General features: G+C 42.8%; 1 pseudogene; it reads right to left on the bottom strand.

The window, feature by feature from the left end:
* Positions 1-11173: 11173 nt before the first annotated feature.
* LOC116479452 (FXYD domain-containing ion transport regulator 6-like) lies at positions 11174-11983 on the bottom strand (annotated as a pseudogene).
* Between the last annotated feature and the right edge of the window lie 1618 nt (positions 11984-13601).

Genomic DNA, 13601 nt, shown 5'->3' with positions numbered 1-13601 from the left:
TGGGAACAAATCTTACGCTTATTTTAAAAAAATTTAGTTGGATATTAATGTATTTTTAATATTTTTTATTTATTTATTTTTATATTTATTTATTTATTTATTTTTTTGAGACCGAGTCTTCCTCTGTTGCCCAGGCTGGAATGCAGTAGTGCAATCTCGGCTCACTGCAAGCTCCGCCTCCCAGGTTCACGCCATTCTCCTGCCTCAGCCTCCCGAGTAGCTCAGACTACAGGTGCCTGCCACCATGCCCGGCTAATGTTTGTATTTTTAGTAGAGACGGGGTTTCACTTTGTTAGCCAGGATGGTCTCCTTCTCCTGACCTCGTGATCCACCTGCCTCGGCCTCCCAAAGTGCTGGGATTACAGGCGTGAGCCACCGCACACGGCTGTATTTTTAATATTATGGCTAATTTTAATAAGACCTTATAAACAAATCTAATCCCAATCAATCTTGACAGCAAAAGAATGTTGTAACCTTTTATAATATTTTTATAACCTTTTATTATATTTCTACAATTTATATTAATATATTTTTATTTTAATTTTTATAACTATATTTTTATTTTATAATTTTTGTATCCATTTAATGTTATTTATCATTTAAATTTTTCTTTAAAACAATCCCTCAAAACCTCTAAACTAAGCAAAATTATATTTCCCACCATGAAATTTCAGTTTCTTTTCCTAAAAATCTCCAGATTTAGACCACTCTAATATTTGGTTTCAGATTTTGACTTTTATACTCAGAAGATTTTGATCTATAATTTCCCTTTCATGGAATGTCTCATACTGTATTTGGTATCAATATTCTCCTCAGCTGATGAAGGCAGTGTGGTTGTGTTTTTTCTGTATCCCATGAAACATTGCGTACAAAAGTGGTGTGGGGAAACAGTATATTTTTCTAAAAATAGGAAAATATTTAAGACAAAAAGCTTGGTGGATGAATCAAAAGTACAAATCAGTAATAATACTATAAAACATGTTCATAAATCCATAGACGAATTGGAGTGGGGGAAACAAAAAAATGAGGAAGACATTTTGAGTACAAGTGAACTGGCCTATTTGAAGAAACCACGATCAGAAGATGAAAGTGAATATGCCTCAGCAACAGTACGTAAAATTCCCCATATTTGAGCGTTCTTTGTATGACATTCCGAAATTGACAAATACTGTCAAACTTGAAGCTTGAAGCTCACAGAGTGATGGTTAGAATGGAAGGCAAGATATGCTTCATCACATGATCACAGTGATAGGTCACTGTAGAATTTTCAAATGAATACATGCCACATTATGGGGTCCAACTGCTGCTATTTTGACATGGGTAAAAGGGTCACTTAGAGTATATGTTGCATTTCAAAAACTGAATCTCAGACCCACAGTATTATTCTCTGTGTATGAAATAAATGTTAAATGAGGAAAAAAGACCTCTCAAATATATTTGATAGTGAACATTTTAGAGTGAAGAGGGAAAAAGCTAACGTGTTGAGAATAAAAGGAGTTCCATGCTTGAGTTGAAATGCCCTCCTCAACCATTTCTACTGTTCCTGAATCACTGGACATTTCTAGATTAAATAATTTAACATTTGTTCCAGATTTAGTTTAAAAAGCAATATTATAAATTTAGTTTGAAAAAGTAATTATGTAAAACCTTCTTTTATCACTTACGTATATTACCTACTTTTTCTCTCTATGCAACTAAGTTTATGTACTTATTTCTGAATCTCTTTGAATTTATTGAGAGATCCTCTATTCATGTATGCATAAAAGGCTGGCTATTCACTGAGACATTAAGAAAAATGAAGCACTATATGTTCAACAGTGGGTTGTTTGAAAGCATATGATACTTTTTTTAATGGAAACTTCTGATAACCCTAAATTCCAGTATTAAATATGTGTTGTGGCACATCAGTCAGCCTGATCACACACATTCTTATGATCTGGTCATGAGAATTAGGAAAGGGAAGGGAATTGACAAGCCCTTTAAACATGCAACAATGGAAAATTCTAAAATAAACATGAGAGAGTTGTCATGTCTAAAACAAAGTAGATACCCTTTTAGATATGAAATAGTTCAGTACAGATTTCCATCACTGCTGATTCATTACAAGTTTCTAGAACTATTTTATCAAATGGGTCATTGATGAGATATAAAAACTGCGTTAATATAGATGTTGCCATTTTTTCAGGGATTATTTAATTGATGGGGTAGTTGACAAGGTTGGGAAAGGAACGTGTAATGTTTCCTCACTCTGAGTATAGAATTTTAATGGTTAATCGCTAGATAGAAAAATGTGTATGTGTAAGGCACCATCATAAACATACATATATATGTCCAGTGACAGGAATTTCATCGCTGCCTGTCTCATATGAAATTTAAGATTTAGTGGTGAAACGTAAGAAAAACTAGAAACAGAGTCACATCTCTGAATGCCCAATTAGGGGAGAAAATAAAAAAGATTTGGTAATATATGAAGAAAATAGAATTATCTGATTAAAGGAACAGCCTTCAAAGAGCAGATCAGACTTTCATTTGGTTGAGCAAAATACTTTCCTTCCTGCTGCCACCTGAGTGTCCACAGTGAATGAAGAGTAAATGAATAAATATAAGCAAAGCCCTTAAAAATCTTCCTCACAAGGCCGGGCGTGGTGGCTCACGCCTGTAATCCCAGCACTTTGGGAGGCCGAGGTGGGCAGATCACGAGGTCAGGAGATCGAGACCATCCTGGCTAACACAGTGAAACCCCGTCTCTACTAAAAATACAAAAAATTAGCCGGGCGAGGTGGCGGGCGCCTGTAGTCCCAGCTACTCAAGAGGTTGAGGCAGGAGAATGGCATGAACCCCAGGGGGTGGAGCCTGCAGTGAGCCGAGATCGTGCCACTGCACTCCGGCCTGGGCGACAGGGAGACTCTGTCTCAAAAAGAAAAAAAAGCTTCCTCACAGTGTCAGTGCTATATGATTGTTAATTAATAAATCTGGAAAGATGTGCAGAAACTTAACCATTGTTACTTCCAGAGGCAGAACCTGATAGGCTGTGGAAGAGGGAAAGAAGGAAACCTAGATTTCAATGTATGTTATTTTGTACCTTGTGAATGTCCCACAAATGTGTTATTCTTGGTGCTTTTACTGTGAATTTTTTTAAAAGAAAGAACCACCACCATAAAATAATGCGTAAAACAACCATTTTATTTTGTTCATGGTTCACAGGGCTAGGAAGAAACAGAAAAGATGGCTTATTGCTGCTTATTGGTGTTTGGGGACTGCAGAGAAGACTCATTGGCTGGAGTTGAATCCACAGCAAAGGGTTGGCATCATCTGTAGGTGACTTCACTCACATGTCTGCAGAGGACATGGGGCTTGGCTGCAGGACCCGCCAGGTACCCTGGGATTCCAGGTAGCAGAGCAGTCTCAGGACATTCAGAGCTTTGACTTCGTGATCAAGGGCACCGTAGGTGAGTGACCTGAGTGAACCAGGCAGATGCTCATGGCCTTTTTAAACATAACTTTGGAAGTCACACAGCATCACTTTCATGTCATGTGTCAGTGACAGGTGAGCACTAGTGTCCAGTCTGGTAAGGGTGGGCATAGACCCCCAAATCTCAAGGGGAGAATAGCAAAAAAATTGCAAACATTTTTAAAAAGCCACATGCATATTCTAGTTTAAAACTACTCAGGTTTTTTTTCTCTTTTGGGCTTCCCACCACACCTCTGGGGTGATCTTAGGGCTTATGTTTCCTCCCCAACTTGGAGGCAGCAGAAAATGGGACTTTGGTAATGGTTGTGGCCAAGGGTCTTTTGCTTATGTCCTGGGAGATCCACCCAAGAGAGATGCAGGTCAGCAATCCCCCAGTCTCACTTATAAGTGGGAGCTAAATAACGAGAACTCATGGACACAAAGGGGAACAGCAGACACTGGGCCTACATGAGGGTGGGGTAGGAGGAGGGAGAGGATCAGAAAAAATAATTATTGGGTACTAGGCCTAGTACCTGGGTGATGAAATAATCTGTACAACAAGCCCCTGTGATACAAGTTTACCTACATAACAAACCTGCACATATCCCCCTGAACCTAAAATAAAAGGTTAAAAAAAAAGTTCTCAGTAGCAGAGATGCCTCTCAAATATGTGATAAAAGATTTGTTACTTTATCACATAGGCCAGGGGTAAGGTAATTGTGGGTTTTACTTCTGCCTCAGTCCCTGTGAGTTGATTGACAAGTAAATGCAAATATTCAGGGAAACTTACTGAAGCGTTATGGGGCAATAAAAGCTAATGTCTGCCTTAAATGTTTCTCTGTCAAGGAACCATTTAATTGACTCTGTTGGATTTAAAAATCACAAGATTTAGGCCAGGTGCAGTGGCTCACAGCTGTAATCCCAGCACTTTGGGAGGCGGAGACAGGTGGATCACCCAAAGTCAGGACTTCGAGACCAGCCTGGCCAACATGGTGAAACCCCACCTCTACTAAAAATATAAAAATTAGCTGGGCGTAGTGGCAGGTGCCTGTAGTCCCAGCTACTCAGGAGCTGAGGCAAGAGAATCGCTTGAACCTGGGAGGCACGGGTTGCAGTGACACAAGATCGTGCCATTGCATTCTAGCCTGGGTGATGAGTGAAACTCCATCTCAAAAAAAAAAAAAACAAAACAACAACAACAAAAAAATTCACAAGATTTAACTATTTGGAATGGAGAGAAGGCTTTATTTTTTAAAAGGGGTTACAGCCTGCAACAGGCTGAGAAGAATGCCTCTGGCTAAGACCAGGGACCAGGGACAGGCACTTTGAAGGAGATAGGTTGGGGTAGGAGCATTATGCTTGACAAGTTAGCTAAACATACATCTTCAACAGGTTTCAAGAGGGGCTATGAATATGCATGAAGGTGATCCTGACGCATGTGTATTGAACCAATATGCATGTAACATATGACCCATGTTCACTTTGGAATGGAGACCTAACATTTGAATGTATTATAATTAGGCCTCATCAGTCAAAATGTCTTTACAGGACACAAAGGCACTCAAATGTGCAACCTCTGTAAACCCAGCCAGAACCAGTTCATGGTGGGTGGTCTTCTTATCAGGAGAAAGTTACTGAAATCAGTCTCTTGTCTAATTAAAGCTGTAGTTACGGTGATTGGGACAGGAGTTGGGAGCCAATTAGTGTCTGGTGATGAGCTACAATTGTTTTTATTTTGCTTATGTCAAGGCAAGCGTTTATTTAGCTGCTAGAGAAAAAAGAAAAACCTTGTGGCGGTTAGACCATTGTTAATCTTTAAGTTTAGAGTGCTTAACCTAACCTTGCTTGGCATGGTCTTAGGTCTTGTTTATAATTTGGTATCTCATTGCCACAAAAAGTCCGTTCTGCCAATCTTATGATCTCTATTTTAACATTAATGCTGGTCAGTTGCTGTGTCTAAACCACAAACATGAGAGGGTATAATGAGACATGTCTGACCTCCCATCTCATCATGGCCAGGAACTCAGTTGTAAGATTTTTCTGGGGTCCCCTTTGCTAAGGGGAGTGTCCTTCAGTTGGTGGGGGCTTAGAATTTCATTTTTAGTTTACAATTTCCGCAAAGGGAAAGGCTGCTGATAAACCTTAAACATCCTGCACTTGTGTTTCAAAGCAATAAATCGGACCTCTTAAGTACTAATGGAGTTGTATGCAATTTGTATGGTGGCCAGTTTCCCTTCTAGCCTGAAAGCCCTGTGAGGACAGAGGTCTTGGCTTTTTTATTCCTTAACAGTTTTCTTACCCCCAAAAAAGTATGTAGCAGCAGCTACACAGATGAGAATCTCTCTCTTTGTTCCCCACAGTTTCTACCTTGAACAATTCTCCCTGCCAACATTCAGCATCACCCTGTAGCCTTATAGTTTCCCCAACATCTATGTTCTTCCAGTAACTGGAGACTGAGATGCTGCAGGGTCAGACAGTTGTGTTCTTAGCCGAATGACAAGCAAGGCTTTGTTGGGCTCTTTTTACCTTATTCACCTTAGAGTCCAAGCTGACCAACTCAAAACTATACACATGGGGCCAGAAAATCATCAGCCTCTGAGGGTCAGCTATATGATCTTACAAGAGCTCATTAGAGATGAAAAACTGCTTTGTAAATTCCGAAGCATATCTCTAGCTCAAGATTGCCTCTCTTAATATTGTCTCCTTTTCTCCAGTGGCTCCAATAGGCAAAAACTAAAGCAAAAATTGTTAATTTTGGAGACTTGTTCTGTTTCCAGTATTGAGAATTTAAATTCCAAGCTGCCCACTAGCTGCAAAAAGCAAGGAAGTTGTGTCACACTCACTTTCCTCTGCAGCTTTTCCTGATAAGTGTGTTCCCTCTAGAATTTATGAAATTGAAAGCATTTAACATTTTATATCAATTTTATCATATTAATACATCTAGATGTAATAGCCACAAAACACAAAGCCATTAAACATTTTTTTTTTTCTGTTGCAAACTAAACCCATAGCAGTAAATCCAGCATTTGCAGTTAAGTTAGCATTACTGCTGTGGGAAAGATTCAGATTGGAAAGCAGATGGGGGAGGGTACAGGGGGTGGCAAAGAAGGAGGCAGCTCTTGCAACATGGCAGCAGCTGGGCTGAAGAAGAGGCTGGATGGAGTCTTGGCACCCTCCACACCCTCCCACCCTCCCACCCCAGCTTTGCTGCAGCCCTGAGAACTTCTAACATTTTTGGGGCCACCTAAGACTCACCGTTATAATTTGTCACGTTGTTTTTTTTTTCCTCCCACCTGGAGAAGAGAACAAAAAACAAAGCCAATCCCCAGATGTATATTTTGCCCCTCACTTCATCCAGCACAGCTCAAAGAAGCCAGGGTTGGATCCATTTCTAACCCCAAAGGTCAGTGTGGCTTCCAACAGCAGATGCATGCCGTTCAGCTGCTGCTCTCAAACCATGGAGGGCTCCATAGACACCCAGTTATCAAAGGCTTATCACCGTTCCCTTTCATTCTTCCTTTTCCCAAACAGTGATGGAGCCAAATCTTAGTGAGTCAGGGTTGTTCTAGCAAATTCCACTTCTGGGCCAGGTGCAATGACTCATACCTGTAATCTCAGCACTTAGAGAGGCTGAGGCAGGAGGATCACTTGAGGCCAGGAGTTCAAGATAAACCTGGGCAACATAGCAAGACCCTATCTTTACAGAAAAAAGAAAAAGAGCCCAGGATGGTGGCAAGTGCTTGTAGTCCCAGCTATTCGGGAGGATACATACCCGTAGTCCCAGCTGAGGCAGGAGGATTACTTGTGCCCAGGAGCTCAAGGCTGCAGTGAGCTATGATTGTGCCATAGCACTCCAGCCTGGGTGACAGAGTCAGAAGTAAAAAAAATTTGCTTCTGATGCCAACTGTATTGCGAATTCCCAAGAACACTTCTGGGCTGAACAAATTGCTAGGAGGACTGACAGGACTTGGCATATAGTCACACTATAGCTATGACTTATTACAGCAAGGTCAGCAAAGGGGAGAGGTCACAGGGCCATGTGCAGAGGAAACCTGGCACCAGCTTCCAGGCATCCTCTCCTAGTGGAGTCACATAGGATGTGCTGAATTCCTGCAGCAACACGCTGTGATAACAAATGCAAAATGTTTTCACAGAAGCTCCTTAGAGACTCGGTGCCTGAGCTTTTTATTGGGGGGCTGCTCATGTAGACACTGTCTATTGTGCACAAATCAAAATTCCAGATTCCCAGAAAAAAAGCAGGTGTTCCACAGAAACCATATTGTTTAGGTACAGTGAGCCATTTGATCAGTGAGGGTGGAGGGAACCCTTCTGAAATCCAGGTTCCCAAACCTTCCCAAAATTCACATTCCCAGATACCAGCCAAGGATAGGATAGCCATCTCAGGCCACTTCAATGGCAGCTCTACTTCAATTGATTTTTTCTTTTTTCTTTTTTCTTTTTTTTTTTTTGAGATGGAATCTCACTCTGTAGCCAGGCTGGAGTGCAGTGGTGCGATTTTGGCTCACTACAACCTCCAACTCTCGGGTTCAAGTGATTCTCCTGCCTCAGCCTCTGGAGTAGCTGGGGTTACAAGCACGTGCCACCACTTCCGGCTAATTTTTGTATTTTTTTTAGTACAGACAGAGTGTCACCATGTTGGCCAGGATGGTCTCGATCTCCTGACCTTGTGATCCGCCAGCCTCAGCCTTCCAAAGTGCTGGGATTACAGGCATGAGCCACCATGCCCAGCCGCTTCAATTGATTATTAGTTTGCAAGTTTGTAATGCTTTCAATGGTTCAACCCCTGTTTGATGTTAGTTCTGAGTTCAGACTTGTGAGTGACAGACACACTAAGGCAGCTGCGAGATTATCAAATTCACTCAGCTCAATTTTTGTGATGGTTGCTATTATCTATTTTTATTTGTGAATATTTGAATGCCAAATACCAAAATTCAAGCATAAACTCTGTGATGAATTGTTTGAAAAGCGGAGATTTATTACATGAGAAAAGATTCCTTTTGAAGCTTTTCGTGCAGTATGCAAAAATAGAGGAAGGCACCAGCACATAGTAACAGCTAAACATGGAAGATGTATGATTTCCTCAACTAATACTATATGAAGTGGTAAACAAATTTTTTTATTAAAAAGAATTCAAGCCGAGTGCAGTGACTCACACTTGTAATCCCTGCACTTTGGGAGGCCTAGGTGGGTGGATTGCCTGAGCTCAGTAGTTCAAGACCAGCCTAGGCAACATGGTGAAACCTTGTCTCTACTAAAATTACAAAAAATTAGCGGGGCGTGGTGGTGAGCACCTGTAATTCCAGCTACTCGGGAGGCTAAGGCAAAAGAATTGCTTAACCTAGGAGGTGGAGGTTGCAGTGAGCTGAGATTGCACCACTGTACAACAGTGTCACCTGGGCGACAGAGCGAGACTGTCTCAAAAGAAATAAAAAATAAAAAGAATTCAGATTGAGATATAGTAATTGCAGTGGAAGTTGTAAACATCTGCCACACTATATAACAGCAGCAGTCTTTCAGCTCAAATGACAATTTGAAAGTACTACTGCTAGAAGTATTTTCTGATTCCAAAGATGCAATCAAATTTTGAAGAGCCAGGATGAAATCTACTGCAACAACAACAAAAGTAATAGCTTCACTGTGATCACAGAGATGATCAATGATCTAAATGCCTCACCTATTTTCAGCAGAGCCATGGATACAAGTAATCACAAGGCAGAAGACATTTTCCCTTTGCTTCTGAACTGCTTTTGGTGGCGATAACACAAATACAAATTGTGGTTGATGTTTGCATAAAGGCACAGACATGCTTGGTCCAAGCTGAAGTAAAGCATGGATGATTCCAAGTTGTGGGCCGTCCTGCCCACATTCCGCATCATGAGGTCCAAATAGCATCTCATGTTCTTTCCATTTTCATTGAAGTAACTGTCATAAAATTGTTCTCTTACTTCAGCATTTACACTATTAGAATTGAGTGATTAAAGGATTGTTTGATTTTTTTTGGCATTCGATATTCTTCGTTTCCTTTGTAGTTGGAAACTCATTGGCTCCTGTAGCTAACACAGTTGAGAAAGTTGTTAGTTTATGTAAAGTCTTGAAATAATATTTTAATTCTCAAGAAAAGATTCCAAAATTTTTGTTTACTTTAAAAATAATCCATTGATTGAAGTTTACTTGTTTTTTGTTCATAGTTTTTTTTTCACTAGGAAACAAATATTTTATTCCTTTTTTTTCTGTTGTTCAGACAGATTGTGATACAGAAAACAGCAGTCTGGCCCCAGAGGCTCGGTTGGTTGATTTCCACAGGCAGATGGAGGACAGGAAGGGCAGGATCTCATTTGAGCTCCTGCTGTCATTATGACCTTTGACCTCTTCCTGTACCATCTGCAGCAGCGCTGCATGGAGCCTGCTGGGTCTCTAACCTACCTACCTCACCTCTCTGACCACTGACAGGCAGCGCAAAGGATGCGGGAGTTCTCTGCTGACCAAGGGGACATGGACAGAGAAGCAAAGGCCCCTTACTCTCCCTCTGTCCATTCCAGTGTGCTGGCCGCAACAGAATGGGAATCCTTCAGTCATCACCTGCTGGAGACTCAGCTTCAGGGATGGGAGCCTGTGTCCACAAAAACTGGGCTGTAGATTGAAGTCTCAGAAGCAGGAAGGTTGGAGACAGGTGGGGTACCAGAGCCCCTGTGGTTATTGCTCATAAGATATGTAAGGGCTACATTCCCCAAGGGCAGATTAGAAGCCCTGGGCCTGGGCTGGGCATGGTGGCTGACACCTGTAATCCCAGAATTTTGGGAGGCCAAGACAGGTGGATTGCTTGAGGCCAGGGAAAACCCCATCTCTACTAAAAATACAAACATTAGTTGGGTATGATGCTGTGTGCCTATAATCCCAGCTACTCGAGAGGCCCAGGCATGAGAATCCCTTGAACCCAGGTTGCAGTGAGCTGAGATCATGCTACTGCATTCCGGTTTGGGTGACAGAGTGGGACTCTGAAAAAAAAAGAAAAAAAGCAGCAGCCCTGGGCCTGGAATCTCTGGGTGCTATGTGAAGGGCAGGGCAGATGGTGCTCCCTGGGGCTTCCCCAGGGAGAAAAATAACCATGGAAGGGTATAGTAGCCTCCTGAAGGCAATGCTGGGCTCACAAACTCCTTGCTTTGCTTTTTATCTCTAATTGCTGATCTTCAGAACAGACTGGGGTTGGAGTGGGATAAGGAAGTGAGGTTCTTGTAAGAGGAGTGAAGAGACTCCATGAAGAAAGATGATGAAAGTGGTGAAAACCTTCCCAGGTCCCAAGACAACTGGAGACTCCTGCCCATGCTCTAAAGGGAAGGAGCTAGACTCTCCAGGGAAAAAAGCAGACTCCCAGGAGTGAGAAGTGATGGGGGGCAGAGAGGAGCAAATGGCCACATGGCTCAGCCTCTGCCTAGGAAAGCGAGTCCACAGTTCACTAACAGTAATAACCATGAACAAGTAGCCATGAACACTGCAGTCAGCAAACACACACACAGACACATCACAGGAGTTGGAGGAGCCTGCAGGCTGCAGTGGTGAGTCAAGAGATTAGTTGGATTATCAGGTGGAGGAATGGTGTTAGAAGGGACAGGGAAGGGCATGGGAGGACACACAAGTTATTGGCTTCTCTTGGGGAAAGATTTGTTGCTGAAGTGGCTGTTTTCTTAAGCACCAACATTTGCATCTAAAAGTTCAAGCAGCTGCCTTCAGGTTCCAGAGGCTTCCCACTGGAGGGCTGCACTTCATTCAGCTCTCTGCTTTCTGGAGCTTTGTTGCATTTGCAGTGATGAGGTTCTCCACCTGGGCTTCCTCCTCTCCTGGGGGTCCCGGGCTTCTGATTGAAACTGCACTTGCATCTGCAACCTAGGATAAGGAGGATCCCAGTGGAGAAGAGGACCACAGCACATACCAACCCCCTAATCCTCAGGGTCTGGTAGTCATAATGAAAAGGGTCAATTTCCTTCTCCCTCTCAACTGCGCCGGCCAGGATAATGTGGGCCAACAGGCTGCATAGAAAGACCAGCACCACCTCCATGGTGCCCGCACAGTCAGTCCCCTCTGAGATGATCCCAGGAGGATGTGTCAAGTCCCAAGGAGCCTGGGAGTGGCATGTTCATAGTTTTCAATCTCTTTAGAGATAGGATTATGCAAATTGAAAGAGCAAACAATGTTACTGAAATAATCCATGGCATAATGGAACCTGAATCATTAAAGAAATAATGGAGACTGGGCGAGGTGGCTCACACCTGTAATCCCAGCACTTTGGGAGGCTGAGGCGGGTGGATCACTTGAGGTCAGGAATTCAAGACCAGCCTGGTCAACATGGGGAAACCTTGTCTCTACTAAAAATATGAAAAATTAGCCAGACGTGGTGGCATGTGCCTGTAATCCCAGCTACTGGGGAGGCTGAGGCAGGAGAATCACTTGAATCTAGGAGGCGGAGGTTGCAGTGACCCGAGATCATGCCACTGCGCTCCAGCCTGGCAGACAGAATGAGACCCGATCTGAAAAAAAAAAAATGGAATATTCACAAGTGTCAAGACTGTTCTTAAAATGGAAAAACATTAGGCCGGGTGCCGTGGCTCATGCCTATAACCCCAGCACTTTGGGAGGCCGAGTCGGGCAGATCACGAGGTCAGGAGTTCGAAACCAGCCTGGCCAACATAGTGAAGCCGCATCTCTACTAGAATTACAAAAATTAGCCGGGTGTGGTGGTACAAGCCTGTAGTACCAGCTACTTGGGACTCTGAGGCAGGAGAATCACTTGAACCCAGGAGGCAGAGGTTGCAGTGAGCCAAGATCATGCTACTGCACTCCAGCCTGGGTGACAGTGAGACTCCCTCAAAAAAAAAAAAAAAAAAAAAGAAAAAAAAAGAAAAAAAATTATGAGCAGGAAAATAAATTGTGACTTGAAGTGATAATCATTACTGTACTTGCCATGATGTCTTCTGAAATACATCTCATCCCTTGAATAATCTGATTCTTTTACGTGGATGGTATTAAATGCTTTTCCAGCATGGAAACAAGTGGTATTATCATCAGTGGTGGTAAAGAAGGGAATAGAAGCTGGACGCAGTGGCCCACGCCTGTAATTCCAGCACTTTGGGAGGCCGAGGCAGGCGGATCATGAGGTCAAGAGATCGAGACCATCCTGGCCAACATGGTGAAACCCTGTCTCTACTAAAAATACAAAAAAATTAGCCAGGCTTGGTGGTGCACATCTGTAGTCCCAGCTACTCGGGAGACTGAGGCAGGAGATTCGCTTGAACCCAGGAGGCGGAGGTGGCAGTGAGTTGAGATTGCGCCACTGCACTCCAGCCTGGGTGACAGAGTGAGACTCCGTCTCAAAAAAAAAAAAAAAAACTGAATAGAAATGGAGAAAAATGCTTCTTTTTTGGTCAGTGGACATTTATTTTTCATTTTTAACTTAAACATCAATAGCTGTTGGAGTACAAGTGGTTTATGGTTATGGATGAATTATAAAATGGTGAATTTTGAGATCTTAGTGCACCTGTCACCCGAGTAGTGTACACGGTACCTAGTGTGTAGTTTTTTGTTTTGTTTTGTTTTTTGAGACTGAGTTTTGCTCTTGTTGCCCAGGCTGGAGTGCAATGACGCGATTTCGGCTCACTGCAACCTCCACCTCTCGGATTCAAGTAATTCCCCTGCCTCAGCGTCCCAAATAGCTGGGACTGCAGGTGTGTGCCACCACGCCCAGCTAATTTTGTATTTTTAGTAGAGACGGGGTTTCACCGTGTTGGCTAGGCTGGTCTCGAACTCCTGACTCCCGCCTCCGCCTCCCAAAGTGCTGAGATTACAGGCGTGAGCCACCGCGCCTGGCCATGTGTAGTTTTTTAAATCTCCGGCCTCCTTCCCACCAGCCCCCTTCTGAGTCTCTGAAGTCCATTGTGTCACTCTGTATGCCTCTGCGTACTCATAGCTTAGCTCCCACTTATAAGTGAGAACCTACGGTTTTTGGTTTTCCGCTCCTGTGTTACCTCTGTCAGTGAACATTTTAAAAAGTTATTGTGATCAAGAGATCCAACATACTCCTGAAGAATGGAAAATGCAGGTTTGCCATGAAAGGTAGTATTATGTGGTTTAACAAATA

This window comes from Hylobates moloch, unplaced genomic scaffold (genome assembly GCF_009828535.3).
Source record: "Hylobates moloch isolate HMO894 unplaced genomic scaffold, HMol_V3 SCAFFOLD_3, whole genome shotgun sequence".
Classification (NCBI taxonomy): Eukaryota; Metazoa; Chordata; class Mammalia; order Primates; family Hylobatidae; genus Hylobates; species Hylobates moloch.
The sequence above is the reverse complement of the archived record's forward strand: the minus strand, read 5'-3'. Positions and strand labels throughout refer to the sequence as shown.